This window comes from Chinchilla lanigera, unplaced genomic scaffold (genome assembly GCF_000276665.1).
Source record: "Chinchilla lanigera isolate Chin_1 unplaced genomic scaffold, ChiLan1.0 scaffold00011, whole genome shotgun sequence".
Lineage (NCBI taxonomy): Eukaryota > Metazoa > Chordata > Mammalia > Rodentia > Chinchillidae > Chinchilla > Chinchilla lanigera.
The window spans coordinates 25,479,531-25,494,609 of NW_004955412.1; the positions used below are offsets into that span (position 1 = coordinate 25,479,531).

General features: G+C 38.0%; 1 long non-coding RNA gene across 1 annotated transcript; it reads right to left on the reverse strand.

Annotated features, from left to right (window-relative positions):
- Positions 1-276: 276 nt before the first annotated feature.
- On the reverse strand, positions 277-5,601 carry LOC106147864. Its single transcript, XR_001232868.1, has 3 exons — positions 5,489-5,601; positions 4,402-4,473; positions 277-504 (listed from the first exon to the last, which is right to left on the reverse strand). It is a non-coding gene; the product is annotated as an uncharacterized LOC106147864 (long non-coding RNA).
- Between the last annotated feature and the right edge of the window lie 9,478 nt (positions 5,602-15,079).

Below are 15,079 nucleotides of genomic sequence, written 5' to 3' on the forward strand. Positions count from 1 at the left end.
GTCAATTGAGTGCATACTGTATGCTTTAATTTATTCAAAACTCTTGAAAATTAAAACAAAATAGTAACAGAAAGCAGATCACAGATGGAGGGTGGAGAGAAGAAGGAGAAGGGAGAGATTCTGAAGGATATTTAGTTTCATGATTTAATACATATATATGAAATTTTATCCAAATTCATTTTGTAAACGTATGCAATTTATTGCATATCTACTATCAGATTAAAACTCTCAAAAAATCAAATGGATAGATAAAAATTACATAAAAGTTTACTGAATTTAAAATACTTGTAATCATACAGGACCCAAGTTTGCTGCCCTTTCTGAGCATTGGTCAAATAGAGACAGAGATAAATGGAACCACTGAGGAGAGACAGAAGAGTAGGAGAACCAAAATCCAGCCAGACCTGAGACTGCCATGGGTTTCCTGTGCCGCCACCTCTCCATGTCTTCTTTCTCACTCACACCCCTTAATATTGCTCTTCTGACCTCAGGAAGGACAGTGCGCTAAGCATATAAGACAAACTTGTAAATTAAGCTGCATTAAAATTAAGAATGTTTGCTCTTAAAGACACCATTAAGAATATGCAAATCACTCAAAGGGAAAAGATACATATTTATATAAATATATACACATACATGTATGAAGAGTTTTATATTATGCTGTTAAATATATAGAATATATAGATTATATGTGATTACACAAATATATATGTGTACATATACAAATATTCTTATACTGTATATGCATATGAAGTTACACAGCATGTATACATGAAAAAAAATCAATGCACTTAGGATTTGTGTACTTTGCTGTGATTTGTATTATGAAATCTTTTAATAAAGATTTCTGTTTCATTTCGTTACCTATATTGTACTGCTCACCACATCCACCCTACTCCTGAATTCTAATACCTCCTAATTCAATGATCTATTCAATCTTAGGTATGTACAGTCCTCTCCCTATATGCTTATTATTTTCACTTCACCACATCAAACAGAATCAAAGGACAAAGTAAAAAATTTATCTAAAACTTTATTTTCCAATGGAAGAACACTTTCCTATTGAAAAGTTCATAAATCAATACAGTATTTCTCATTTATACCTCACCTATCATTGTTTATCAAGGAAACTGTACACTCATGGAGCCAAAAGCTGTTCTGATTCTTTATGTAAAGCTTTGTCTTTCTTCATATAATACTATGGACTTACTAATTTATCCAGAGATCACCTGGTTTTCCCATTGTTATAATACCATGGTTACCTCTAATACCTGAAAATTCTGTAGCATTTGCTTCTCCTAATATGAACTTCTTGATGCTGCCCTGAAACGTGCCCCAAAGTATCTATTTCTACATTACTTTTTCTAGACCGGTGTTATCTAATACAGCCACATATGTTATTTTAGATTTCCTGGTAAATACATTAAAAACTAAACAGAAGAATTAACTTTAATGATCTGTTTAATATATCTAAATGTATCAATGGGATATTTTACATTCATTTTTATAGTAATTCTTCAGAGAGCCACTGTGGATTTTATATGCACTTTGCACACTTACAGTACATCTCAATCTGGATGAACAGACCGCAAGTGCTCAATAGCCATACATGGCTAATGACTACCTTATCAGAGAGTGCAGCTCCGAATTACCAAGAACTTCCTTGTCAGACTTCTAACATACAACTTAACCCCTGGGACTAGACTTCAAATGCTGGCTCTGTTAGTCTTGAAATATATATAACTCACCCAGCATCTTTTTTTTCATTTTTCTTTTATTTATTTATTTTTTTTCCTACAAGAAATCATCCAGTATCTTCACACTCCTTAAAACTTTACTTCTCTCCCTTGAAGTTGTGACCAGCCAGAATGTTTCCCTGCTGCTCCACTCAAGTCAGTGGGCACCACGCTTAGTTCTGTATGAAGCCTAAGGTACTTCTCAAGTATAGATTACCAAATTCATCAAACACTGATCTTGGCATTTTGCCAAGACCAACTCAACAAAATATTTCACCTCCTACATTCTTGCAAAATGTGATATATTAAAATTATCTTGTGAAAACTAGCATGAAGTTACTGTGAATTTATTCATAACTTAAATGTGTTAGGTCAACTAACATGCAAAATGAAATCTTCCAAGAAAGCGAAGAGGAAGAAAATATGGCACAACAGCAAACAAAGTAGATTGTAAATCAAGATGAGATTACAACACCAACACTGGTAACGGGTAGTTTTGTTTGGGGGCAACATACAAATATTTCTTAGTATGGAGGGGATGAATAAAATGATTCTTAAAACGTATTTAACATTGAATATTCTTTAATTATGGAAACTGTTTTGAACAAATAAAAGAACTAGGGGTAAGGGTAGAGGAGAATAAATCAACTCAAGAAAAGAGCTAAAATCCTTCCATCCATGTAGGATACAAAGCACTGGAGCTTGGATTCCTCACTGAAAAGATAATATTCACAATAAAAACGCAGTAAACAATGCTTGGATTTTTATTGATAATTCCTAAACTTTCTTTTCAGGAGTGTTACAATTTAGATCAAGAATATTCACCAAAGACCTCATGTACTCTTAGTCCAGCCTTTTAAAAGATGCTGAAATCATGGGAGGCAGTATAGCTGACTTGCTGTCAGGAGCTGGGGTCTGGTGAGAAGAAGCTAGTCACTGGAAGCTGGATCTGAAAGGGTATATCTCACCTCTCTCTCTGTCTCTCTCCCTCTCCCTCCCACCTATCCTCCCTCCCTCCCTCTTCTCATGCCCAGACTCCATGATGTAAGCAGCTTTCCCTCCACTATGCCCCTCTGCCATGTCATTTTCTATCTTAGAGCCAATCAATTATGAATGGTAACCATGAGCCAAAATAAACATGCTTTCCTCCTTTAAAATATGGGAGTCAGATATTGTGGTTCAGTGGTAATGAGGAGACTAAGACAAAGTTGTTCTGCCCAAGGTTTCCTTCCAGGAAAGATTAATGGCTTGAACACGGCCATAGCAGTGTAGAGATCAGGGAGGCCACTTTCCCCTGGTCCACATGGAAGAAAGTCATACATAAAAGTGTCTGACCCATAGAAAGAGAAATTGTAATTATGCAGGAATTACAAATACCAAAGGCTCTAGATCTTCCCTTAGTAGAACTAATGTGGAGAATGTTGGAAAAAATGAAACTATGAGAAATTAAAATAGCAACAATGGGAACCCCAAGGCTAATGCTCACAGTAAAGACCACTTCAAATGATTGGAAGAGCTATTGGGCCTATCAAGGAGGAGAATGTTGTCGCACATATAGTGATTAAGGAAGTTGCCTACACAGAAGGTCAGAAGTACTGCATATCAGTAGGGCCCACACCCCAAAACCCCATCCCATAGACACCGGATGAAAGCGTAAACACACCTGTAGACATATGACTGCATACAGCAATATTTCACACATGACAACTTAGCAGTCACACACTGACAAGATGAAGGACTAAGATAATGAAAAAAACAAGAGAAAAAGAGCTGAGTCATTGAAAGATTCTTCTTTGAAAGAAGCTCATCAGCTTTTGGGGTGTGAGGGCAGTGGAGTAATTAAAATGTCTAACAGAAAGTTGAAGGGAGCAAAGTACACAGGAGGGTGGAAGAGAGAATTCAACCCTTTGATGGTGATCAAGCCCAGGTTTCCTACCATAGGGACCATGTAAAGACCAGGAAACAAGAATAGGGATGCAGAGTCCAAGGTAGTCCTTTAAGCCTGTAATGATAAACTGTCACAGAGGCATTCTAAGCACTGTTCTCTAGGAGGGTTTGTGAGGGGTAAAGAAAATAGTCATGGAAAGGACAGAAAAAAAGTCTCTTGTTCTTGAGAATGCCATCTGAACAAGAAAGTGTTTAAATGTCAAAATAGCATTTCCTCATCTCTGTGTCTGTTTTCATAGTCCCCAAATCTATTTAACCATCCTACAGATGGTTGAAGGGTGAAATTTCCTTCAGAGCAGAGGTTGGTACAACTAAAAGAGTCCACACGCCTGAGCCGGGGTAACACTCAACTTTTGCCTTTCAGCCTTCTGTGTACTGTCCTCTTTCCACAGCATTTATCAGATTAGTGCAACCTTCCATTACTAGGGATAAAGTTGTATGGACCAGAGTCTTTAGCCAACAAGGTGGTGGGAATTATCACATGATAATAATGAGTAATTACATAAAGTTATTAATTAAAAGACAAAAAATATTTACTGAAGGGATCTAAATCCTGTGTGGCATTACAACCATCCCCATTTTATAGATGCCTAAACAGCTTTCACCATATCCCAACGCTGCTGAGCTGCAGCAGAAGGTGAACTCAAGCCATCCAGCTTCAGTACTTGAGCTTCCACCCATTCTACTACAGGGCACATCAGGTCAAGAAGGCACTCACTCTTTCAGCTTGGAACTACACCGATGTTTTCAACTCTGTTCCAACCATCTTTTTCATGATGATCAAATAGTCCTAAGGAAAAGAAAGACAATTTAAGGCCCACGGTCCTCCACTTCTGTTTTCTGCTTTGGGGATCAAATCTTCTGGCTTATCTTTGTTTTCTTCCTGAGCTACAGAACAAGGTCTCTGACTGTGCTTTTGCCCTGAGGCTCCTATCCAGCTTCCAGGGAAGGGACAAGATCCTTTCCTAGCACCACAGATAAGCTGAAGAGTTTTGCTTTGAAACAGGATCTCAGTGAGCTAGTTAGAAGCTCCCACAGAACCATGTGTGGAGCCTGTTCTCCCCACAAAAGAAGAAATTGTTCATTTGCACCCTTCATAATGCTACATCTGGCTTTTAATGACTTGTTCTTACCTTCAGAGTCCATCTCTTTGTGTACAATCAAGAACAAAGCTCTGGGGACCAGATGATTCTTGCTGCCTTGCATTGAGCACTTACTGTGTACCAATAACTGAACACTGTCATCAGGAGACCAAGGATGCAACAACAGTGTACAAATAGCTTTGCTTCATTTATTACTCCCACAAATTCATCCACTAGATCTATTAGTCTCCACTTTAAAAGTGATGGGAACACAGCACACAGATTCCAGAATCATGATCAAACCTTGATCTTTTCAACTCAAAACTTTGCTGAGTCTCTTAAGCTCAAGGTATTTAATGTATGGTACAAAAAGACCCAATTTTTTCTCCTGAGAACAGTTCTCCGTCCCCTACATGGGGCAAATTTAGGGAGAGATTTCATTAATACAGGGACAAATAAAATGTGGTATTGCATGTCTTCTACATACCTAACCAGAAGATTTCATATATTCAAGGATGACTGATTGCATAGTCATAAAATACGTGCCTCAGGTAATTAGAGCTTCAGTGTGCCAGTGGGTTAGGTATGCTTTTGGTCCTAGGTTAATGGCAGGAATTCTTGGAGAAGTTATAAAATCTTACCACAAAATCAGAAGTCCATTTTCTTGCAGGCAGGCCCTACTAACAACTGCACATAAGCCCATGTATATTTTTGAATACTCACAAGTACATCCGTATAGACTTGTTCTTCTTGAGCTTGGTTTTAGCGACAATGATGCCTCATCAGTCAGTTTACAACTAGAATTGTCCACATCCCAGGGTAACTCTAATGAATCTCACTCCTTATTGCCAATCACAACACAAAAAAAGGAGAAATATTATCGTGTTAATAATATTCTCTAGTTAGTGCAGACTGTTCAGGCCCACAATCTCCTAAACAAGTGGATGGTGAAGGCTTAAATAAATGAGAAAAATAAAATGATTTCAGGGCTCCAGGAGGATCCAAACCTAATCACAGAATTTGCAATTCTCTGGGTTAAGAAAAAGAACTCTAGGCAGCCCATATTTATTAGGTTTTCAAACAGAGAAAGGGGATATTTAAGAAAATGTGGGCATTTTAGCAGGACCTTGGGAAATATTTTCCCAAGTAGTAAATTATGTCAATCAAGTTTAGTTAATTGGGGTTGGAGCCAAACATCCTCAGCTGTGGCCTTATCTTGTCTTTTGAGGCAGCCCAACCTCACAGGCCTTGGCAGAGAACAGTGACTCATAGAGGTTCACTTACTATGAGTCTGCTACCCATCTCCCATCTCCAGACAAGGGGCCTAGGCCTTGGGAAAACTCACATGTAAACATGAAAAGCCAACTGGTTAATATTAAATCCTGCTCAGAGCCACTTCATAGTGGTCTTCATCAAAAAAACAATTCATTAAAGCAAATTTAAATGAGGCCATAAGGCAGAATCTTGTTGAGAACCAAGTGCAAAGATGTTAGAGGTTCTCTGGAAGCTCTAAGGAGATTTGTCTGTTACTACGGAGATGGTTGCCATGGCAACTTCATTTCCAAATGCATCTTAGGTAGGGCTTCTCTAAAGTCATGTTACTTAATCACTCGTTCCAGCAGAAGCAGCAAGCAAAAACAACTACTGTTTTCCATTTCATTCAATATTGTCCACTTCTAAAACTTGAGGTTATAAAAAATGTTTTCCTTCTTCTATGTATTTCTAATTTAAACTACATATGATACGTCACATAAGGAAACATGAAGCATTATATACAACAAAATATTTCTGCGTATATATCTCATGCATGTACATTGCCTCTCAGGCTTTGATCATCAAATTGCAAAGTATTGTCCAGAGCAAATCATCAAACGCTATTAGCTTCCCAGCCTTAATGAGGAAAAAACACAGACTTGGCCAGAGAGAAGAGATGGCAGCTCACAGGACTTCAATAACATAGTCTCAATTAGCACCTGAAAAAAATACATAGGATTAACCTGTAGCAAGCATATAGGTCTGCATTAACACAATATTAAATTCATTTTAATGAGTAAATTTGGCAATGTAGTACACCAATAATAGAAAAATATGGTTCATGCCAGGAGGAAACTTACAGCCTAACAGTGACATCTCCCACATTGACTCTTCTTACTTCTGCTCATTCAGAGTTTACACTTACAGGGTACAGTTCCAGACTCCAATACATTTTCTTCTTCCCTCAGATCTTGGTGGGCTTATTTGTTTCACGGCTTCAACAATAGCTCTACACAAATGACTGCAAAGTTTATGTCTTTAGTTTTCAATTTTCCATTAAGCTTCTTCTATCCTACAGTCACTGCAGAACTCAAGTACAAAAACAGACACATCTTTTTCCCGAAAGATAGATGTCTTCTCAATCACTCTGTTGATTTGATTATTAACAATAATGAGGGAGTAAAATGTAGAATTCATAGTTATTCTAAGTCATGATTTTTCTAGGGTAGTGTCGGTTTATATCTACTATTCCAGAAAAATTATTAGTAGCTCCCTCTTTCACTCTGACATGAATCCTAATTGACTAAGTATTCAGACAGTGAACATCAGAAACTGGCAGACCTCAACTGTTCTTTTACTTTTTAATTTTTTTATGTAAAATGAGGAAAATAATCACAACTCAAAGAATGTTTAAACAGTGCATCTTCTGGTACAAGGAGGACACTAACTGCAGTTATTTAATATTACTATATAAATAACAGTTTTATAAGTAACAGTTATATTTTAAGCATATTAGTTTAAAATGTATTATTATTTACTAGTACAATAATAATAATTATACCTTCTGATGAAAGTAATTTCAGAATAGGCTGGAACAAGATAAAATGAGAGGTACTCAAAGTCTTTACACAAGCACTAGAAACAAAAATATACTAACTGTGAGCCACATCATGATATGATGAAATGTAATGCAAAATTTAGAATCTCTGTAGATTGAGAGAGAACAGCAGAAAAGAAAGGGCACAAATCAAATTTGATTGCATTTTTAAGTCCAAGAAAACCAAAATAAGAAGAGAGAACTGGGGAAATAAGGAAAGGAAAGGGCAAAGAGCTAGTTTTAAACAAAACCCTGAAATGTTGGAAACACCTCCAAATTATAGAGATCAGACATTTAAATATTGAAGACCAGAGCCTGAGTGAAAGGGATCAGATAATAGTTGGAGGATCACGTGAACACAGTGATCACATAAAAATGGGGACATCACTTCAAGGAGGAGCACATAAGGCAGAATGATGACCCCTTGAGGCAAGGACAGATTTCTATCAAAAATGTCAACAAACAGTTAATAAAATAAGAAAACTGACAAAGTAAATGTTTCCCCCAAAAAAGGAAATTTAGCAACTGAGGGTAAGAATTTGAGGAAAACCAAACCTGAAATTTAACTATATGCCTCATTTCATGGTAAACCTGAGTGTCAAATTAATTAAGACATTTTCCTTGTTGAAAATGACAGATATTGGAATGGATTAATTATGCTTCAATGAGTATTCATTTCATAAATATTAGCTGAATCTGTAAAATGTCACAGGGGCAAAAGTGGAGAGAATTTAGAAAATAAGGGATAAGCCTAACCTTAATCCTAACCACAAGGAATTAAATATAACTGAGGATAACAATGACCAAGTCATTGCCTTACCCTCTTTTTGACTTATTTTTCTACATGATTCATTATACTCAGCCTACTGTGCACCTATATTATAAATTGATTGTTTCTAGATTATAGTCCCCAAATCTCAACTAGATTAAAAGCTTCTTCAAGGACAGTTATAAGTTCTATAACATCGGTGTACACTAACACATTCATTTCCATCATCTGATAATGGGTAAATTCTAGATGCTCCTCAAAAACCAGCTTGGCTAAGGGTGAGTGGTAGGGTGCTTTCCTAGCAGGTGTGAGGCGTGGGGTTCCATCCTCAGAACCGGAAGGAAAAAAACCTTACTGAATGTAAAGGCCTCCTGTGTAAATATAAAGCAGTAAAAATCTATATTGCAAATATGTAATTCCAGATATTTTTAACTAAATACAATTCATCAGAGGTTTTGTTTTTTTGGTTTTTTGTTTTTTGGTATTTCTCTGGTACCGGGAACTGAACTCACAACCTTGCGCTTGCCAGGCAGGCGCTTTGCCGCTGAGCTAAATCCCCAGCCCCCGTCAGAGGTTTTGTTAAGCAGACCCTTTATTCTTCAACAAAAATATGACGTACACTAACTTGATTTACTGAAACTAATTTAGAAGCCTTTAGCATGTTGACACCGGTACTGAAGATAACGATACCAGAAGATTTCTGCCTGTCAAGGTCAAAGTGATTGTAGAAAAGGGTTCCAAGTTTCTTATTAAGCGAGGGCACAGGAAAGTAACTAAGTGACACAATTGCTGTAAAGACTTCAGAGTTGCCAAGCAACTCAAATCTCTAAACTGAAGACCTTTCTCTTAAGGGACTTAAATTCAGGAAAGGTGTTAATTAGTAAAGCAGAGTTGTGAAAATTGCAACTCTTTAGCCCTTGAGAAAGTAAAATTCTGTAAAAAGTCTATCATTCACAAGTGGCGAAAAGAGTACAAAAGACATCAAGACTGCTCTAAGAAGTGTGATATGGATAGTGTTAATTTAAAAAATCTTTCAAGTGTTATTTATTAGGAAGTAGGTATTTGATTTGATGAGTACAAGTGGGGCAATTATTCTAAGTGTACTGGAGGTGTTTAATACACAAATAATAAAATCAAACTAAATGTTTTATGCTTGTGAAGAAATTAAACAAGTAAAAAAAGCAATGTAGCAAAGTTCTTTTGTTGGATAGATGCTCCCTATAGTCCTAATCACAGAAGAGAGGATATACTACATTTCTAAGGACAGTATGGAGGAGGAGGCTGGACAGAGGTTGGTCAATGAAAACAAAGTTATAGAAAAATAGGAGGAAAAAGTACTGACATTCTATTGCATAGTATAGTGATGGTAGTTAATAATATATTATTATTTCATTCACTAAAAATTGGAAAAGAAAACCATATGTTTCTTTAGTGACATGTTCCAATATTTTTGATATCTTTCTCTCAGGAACTTTAGTCATAATTTAACTTCAAGGCAATATGGTACCCTAGATGGATCTTTTGAAACAGTGTAGCTAATTCCTTGAAAAGGAATTTACCAACAGGAGGATTTACCAAAATAAGTTCATTGAATAAGCGATTAGAAAAACTTCACTTTTTCCTTTAAAATTTTATTCTCTACAAGCATTACACGTGTTTTAGAAAAGTCATACAATGCATGGCAGGCTAGGGGCAATGAAGCTTTGAGGATGTGCACTGAGCAGCACAGGTACTTAGAAATGGGAGGCTAACAGGGATCTCACAGTGGGAAGCCAACGTGAAGGATGAGCCCCCTAGACTGAGTCCCCACCAAGGGTGTTTAGGAAGGAAACCTGCACTGCCTCTCCAACCACAGCTTACATCTCTGTTGGGAGAGGATCTCACACCCTGATGGAAGGAGCCAAGTAGCACAGCAGAGGCCTAGCAGACACCGGCCAGGGCCCATCTGTCCTCACTGCCCCCCACACACGGGGTGGGAAGCTGGTGGAGCAAGATATTCACAGATGAGTGTACTGGACCACTGAAAGCCAGAGAACCAGAGAAACACTGAAATCCAGAGAAAGGGCAGTGACTGAGCTGAGTCTGGTGGGTCCTAGAGAATGTAAAACACAGGAGTGCGGTCCTGATTTGAGACCCAGAATGAGACACTGAAAGAGTCACGGCAAAGTGAACTGCAGGGGTGGGCAAAGTTTGCAGCCTGTATGCTCCGGGGTGGAAAAGACACTAGAGCAGCACCCAAACAGGTACTCTCCCATCACTCTCTCAAACATTGGCAGTTCTGCACCCAAAATACATGCTGACACCTGCCTTCAGTGCCTTCTCAGTAACCCTCCCACTCCTGGACAAAAGCAGCTGAGCTCTGTGAGCCCTGGGCACCACTGAATTTGCCAGCTGGATAGTGATTCTTTGTGGACTGTGGTCACAGTGTGGTGTGAGTGGAGGACCAGAAAGGAGCAGCACAGCGGGAGGGAGACGTACAGAAGAGAAGACACAGGGAGAGCAGGGACTGTCACAGAGGGAAGGGGGTCAGAGATTGAGAAGATCCCCTTGGAGACCAGCAGAAGGTCAAGTATTTCACCACCCACACTGTGCCCTCACCCACTTTGACAGAACTGAAGGTATCTGATCATTAAACAGAGGCAAACAAGCTCTGGTTAGCCACAACCTCAGGAGCACAACTGAAACCATGCAGAGCAGTGCTCACAGAGGTCACAAGGTGGGTTCAGCCATCCTTCCGGATACCCCCAAGTCAAAGGCTCTTCACTGTGAGCAAGAGAGCACACTGGCTGGATGTGACTGCAGTATTAACAGCACTGAGAGGACTCTTCACTTCCGTGTTTTTTAATGTGTGTGGTAGCAGCCCTTTGAATTTTCTGCCTTCATTTTGCAAAGGATAATAAGAACTAATTAGTGCTTTAGTTTAAAATGGTGTCTTTCATAAGAACATCAGATAAACTCTCACCAAAAGTTGTATACTACAAAGAATTCAAATATAAGCTTTCTATCAGCATATTAATTGCTCCTGACCTTTTCACAGCTCTCCTCATCTGAGTTTATATTTCTCTTTATTTTTGTGCCTATTCCCATTTCTGAAAATATTCTCTGAAACCCGACTAAGCCAGTCCTCCACCCCTGATATGAAAATATTAACAAATCCCTCTTTTCTTTCACTTGCAATTTTCTCTTTTTCTTCCTTTTCTTCTTCATGAAATAATTTCTTCCTTTTCTGCTTTTATCATTCCCTCATCTTGTACCTATTTTACCTGTCATTTGTAATATACCAAAGTCTTTCTGGGTTATTGAAAAGGGGAGGAAATTGTGGTTTTTGTTTTGTTTTGTTTTGAGACAGGCTCTTGCTATATAATTCAGGCTCTTGCTGTATAATTCAAGCTAGCCTTGACTTACTATGTAGCCCAAGCTAGCCTTGATCCTCATGCCTCAGCCTCCAAAGTGCTGGGATTACAGGCATAAACCACAACATCAGCTGAAATTGTTAAAAAGAACTTTTAAATTACAAGATTGATATATGGTTGGCTTTGTAGATGCTGGTGTAACTAGTAATATCATAGTGATGAGTACTGATCCTATTATTTGAGTGAGTTAAAGAGATGTATAGACATCAAATCATAACCAAACCCAAGATCACATCACAGGGAAACATATTCTAACTAAAAAGATCTCCAAAGAAGTGACAGAGTATTTCTACACTAACTGATCCTCAACTTTCGTCACAAAATAGAAACACGAGAAGACAAAGCAACAAGATGCCTCCAAAATACTTGTAACTCCCCAAAAGCTGATCTCATGGGCACTGAAGAAAAGGATGTATTAAAATGAAATAAATAAAACATTTAAAAGATAAAAAAACAATAAATAGATCCACAAACTATTCAGTGAGCTCAGAGGATGTAAATAAATAGATAACATACTTAACTGATAAAAAGTTCAATGAGCTTAAAAAAGACACAAAGAGCTGATTGAATTAAAGAGGAATAACCACTTTAGCAAAGAATTAGAGAGCATGAAAAGAAATCAAGAAGAAAGTGAGGATATAAAATGTCTGTTAAAAGTGTGGTCTGCAGAAATGATCAATGCGAGGAAAGAGTGTCAGAAAGAGCCTCAGTTGACTTACTAGGTCATGTACTAAGTGATAAAAGCAAGTTATCATGGGAACTGGATCTAAAAGCTGTTAGATGTCCCAACAAAAAACAAAGAGTTATAAAAGAGAACAATCAGAAGATGACACAAAAGGTACAAAAACTTTATTCACAAAAGCTATAGCAGGAAAATTTTGAACTCTAAAGAAAGAATTGAGGCATGTAGAACCTCAAGTAGCTACAACTGGAAAAGTACTTCTCCATGACACATCATAGTTAAAATCCCAGAAATCCAGCGCAGAGAGAATACTAAAATTAAAATTCAAAACTTATAGAAGGAAAGAAGTTGTCAAGATCAGAGTGAAAATTAATGAACTGGATGCTAAAAAAGAATACAAAGATCAATGAATCAAAGAGCCGATTCTGGGAGAGGAAAAATGGCAGTGGTGAGTGCCAGCAACTCAGCTTCTCCAGGACAAAGTGCCAAAAGTCTGGAAAGCAACAGCCTGGAGAGGTACCAAAGTGAGTGGAGAGAACATGGGGGCTACCAGGGAACTGACAGAGGAGCACAAATTAGGATTCATTGCTACAGAGAAATAGCTCACCACCAGAGACTGGAAACTGTGTGGTGTGCAAAGAGTGGTTGTGTAGCCTCCTCGGTGGGGAGGCACCAAAAACTACTTTTCTGCTAACTGCTAACTGGAGACCTCACCTGGACTTGGAGAATCTTCAGTGGGGTGGAACAGAGGAGGCTGTTCAAGGTCCAGGAGAGGCCATCTGTACATGAGACCAGGAGCACCCTCAGGCTGGCTCCATCTGAGGACACCACAGCAACTGGGAGAGCAAAGCAGAGACAAACAGCATCAGGAGACAAGGGCAGGGCCATCCAGAAAGCTACTGGCTGAAGACGCTTGCCCCAGCCCCAACATCCAGGTGCAGAGATCAGCCCCGCACCCAGCAGTAATCCTACTGCCTACTTGGTGGAGTTACAAAGCACAGGTTCCAGCTCTACATGGACACTACCACAGAATTTGTGGCACCAGATATTTTTTCTTTCCCTCTCCATTTACTAGATTGTTTCAGTTTCATTTTTCTGGTTTTTTTTTTTCCTTTGGGGAGGTTGTTTAGGTTTTGACTTTTATTACTTAGCCTGTTTTGTCTGTCCTATATCTCTCTTTGTTCAACTATATTTCTTGATTTTTTTAATATTTTCTTGTGAATGAAAATTGTCTCTAGTCTTTCTGGTTTACTTAGTATTCTTTTTCTTTCTCTTTCATTCTTTCTCTCTTATCCTCTTCTCTAGCCTGTCAAAGCTTTGGTGATCATGCTCTTTCCTTCAACCTTACCTCTACTATATTTCTCTCCAGCTATCACTGTGTTTTGTCCCTTACCCCTCTTAAATTCCCTTTCTCCACAGGAAAAAAACTACTGTGCCAAGGAGAAACCCACGGTATGCAAGTTCCTGGTTTATGTTCAATGTTGTAATGTAAATATAGATCTTGCTTTTTATGGTTAGAGGTACCAAATTAGCAATTATTACAGTTTGTCGGTTTCTAGGCTATGCTTGGTGATATTGTTATTACTAACTGTATTGGGTCAGCCAGGAGGTCATACTGTTGTAATCGTAGTTCTCCCTTGTATGACAACATTGTGATTGTCTGGGGTCATAAACATCACTATAGTCCACTAATGAAGGACTAGTTGCTGAGCCAAATAGACAGAAAATTCTGATTCCTAATAAAATGGAATGGTAGAATCTTGGGACAGACACAAGGACCACAAGCCAGCTACACCTAGAAGACATTTCTGAGGAATAAACACTTCCTAGAGAAGCCTTGATATCAGTGACAAAGCTACCTAACATAAGAAAACTCAGGCAACAACACAGAAAAAAATTAAAAGTAAAAAAAATAAAAGGACAAGATGTAGATGCAAAATGTAACCCCAGACCTCCAGCCCACACAGGAAAAATCCAGAGGATAAGATAGGGGAAATCGGAAGCCACACACATGAATTTTCTGAAATGACAGTAGCAGAAGAAAGACAAAACAGATGTTTTGGTTATAGAGGAAATCAAATCAGAAATAATCCATCAGGTTAAAAAAAGATATTCTAGGAAGAGATAATGAAGACCATAATTTTAAGAGCACAAACAGAAAAAAGCCACCAAGCCAGGCAAGCAATTAAACAAGGGTAAAAGACAGGGAATGCACAGGAAAATAATATGACAAGGATAAGCCAACAACTATCAGTTATAAACATCAGTGTAAATGGTCTCAACTCACCAACCAAAAGAAACAGACAGGCAGAATAGACAAAGAAACAAGATCCAACAATATGCTGCATACAAGAAACATATTTAACTCCAAAAGAAACTCATAGACAGAAGTCAAAGAAAGGTAAACAATACTTCATGCAACAGGAACCCAGAAGAAAGTAGGCAGTTATTCTATTTGCAAAGTGAACATCAAGCCAAGACTGACCAAAAGAGACAAAGAAGGTCACTTTATACTTGTTAAGCAAAAAATCCAAGAAGAAGAGATAACAATCATAAATGTATGTACATATATACCAAATATATATATGCCAAACATATA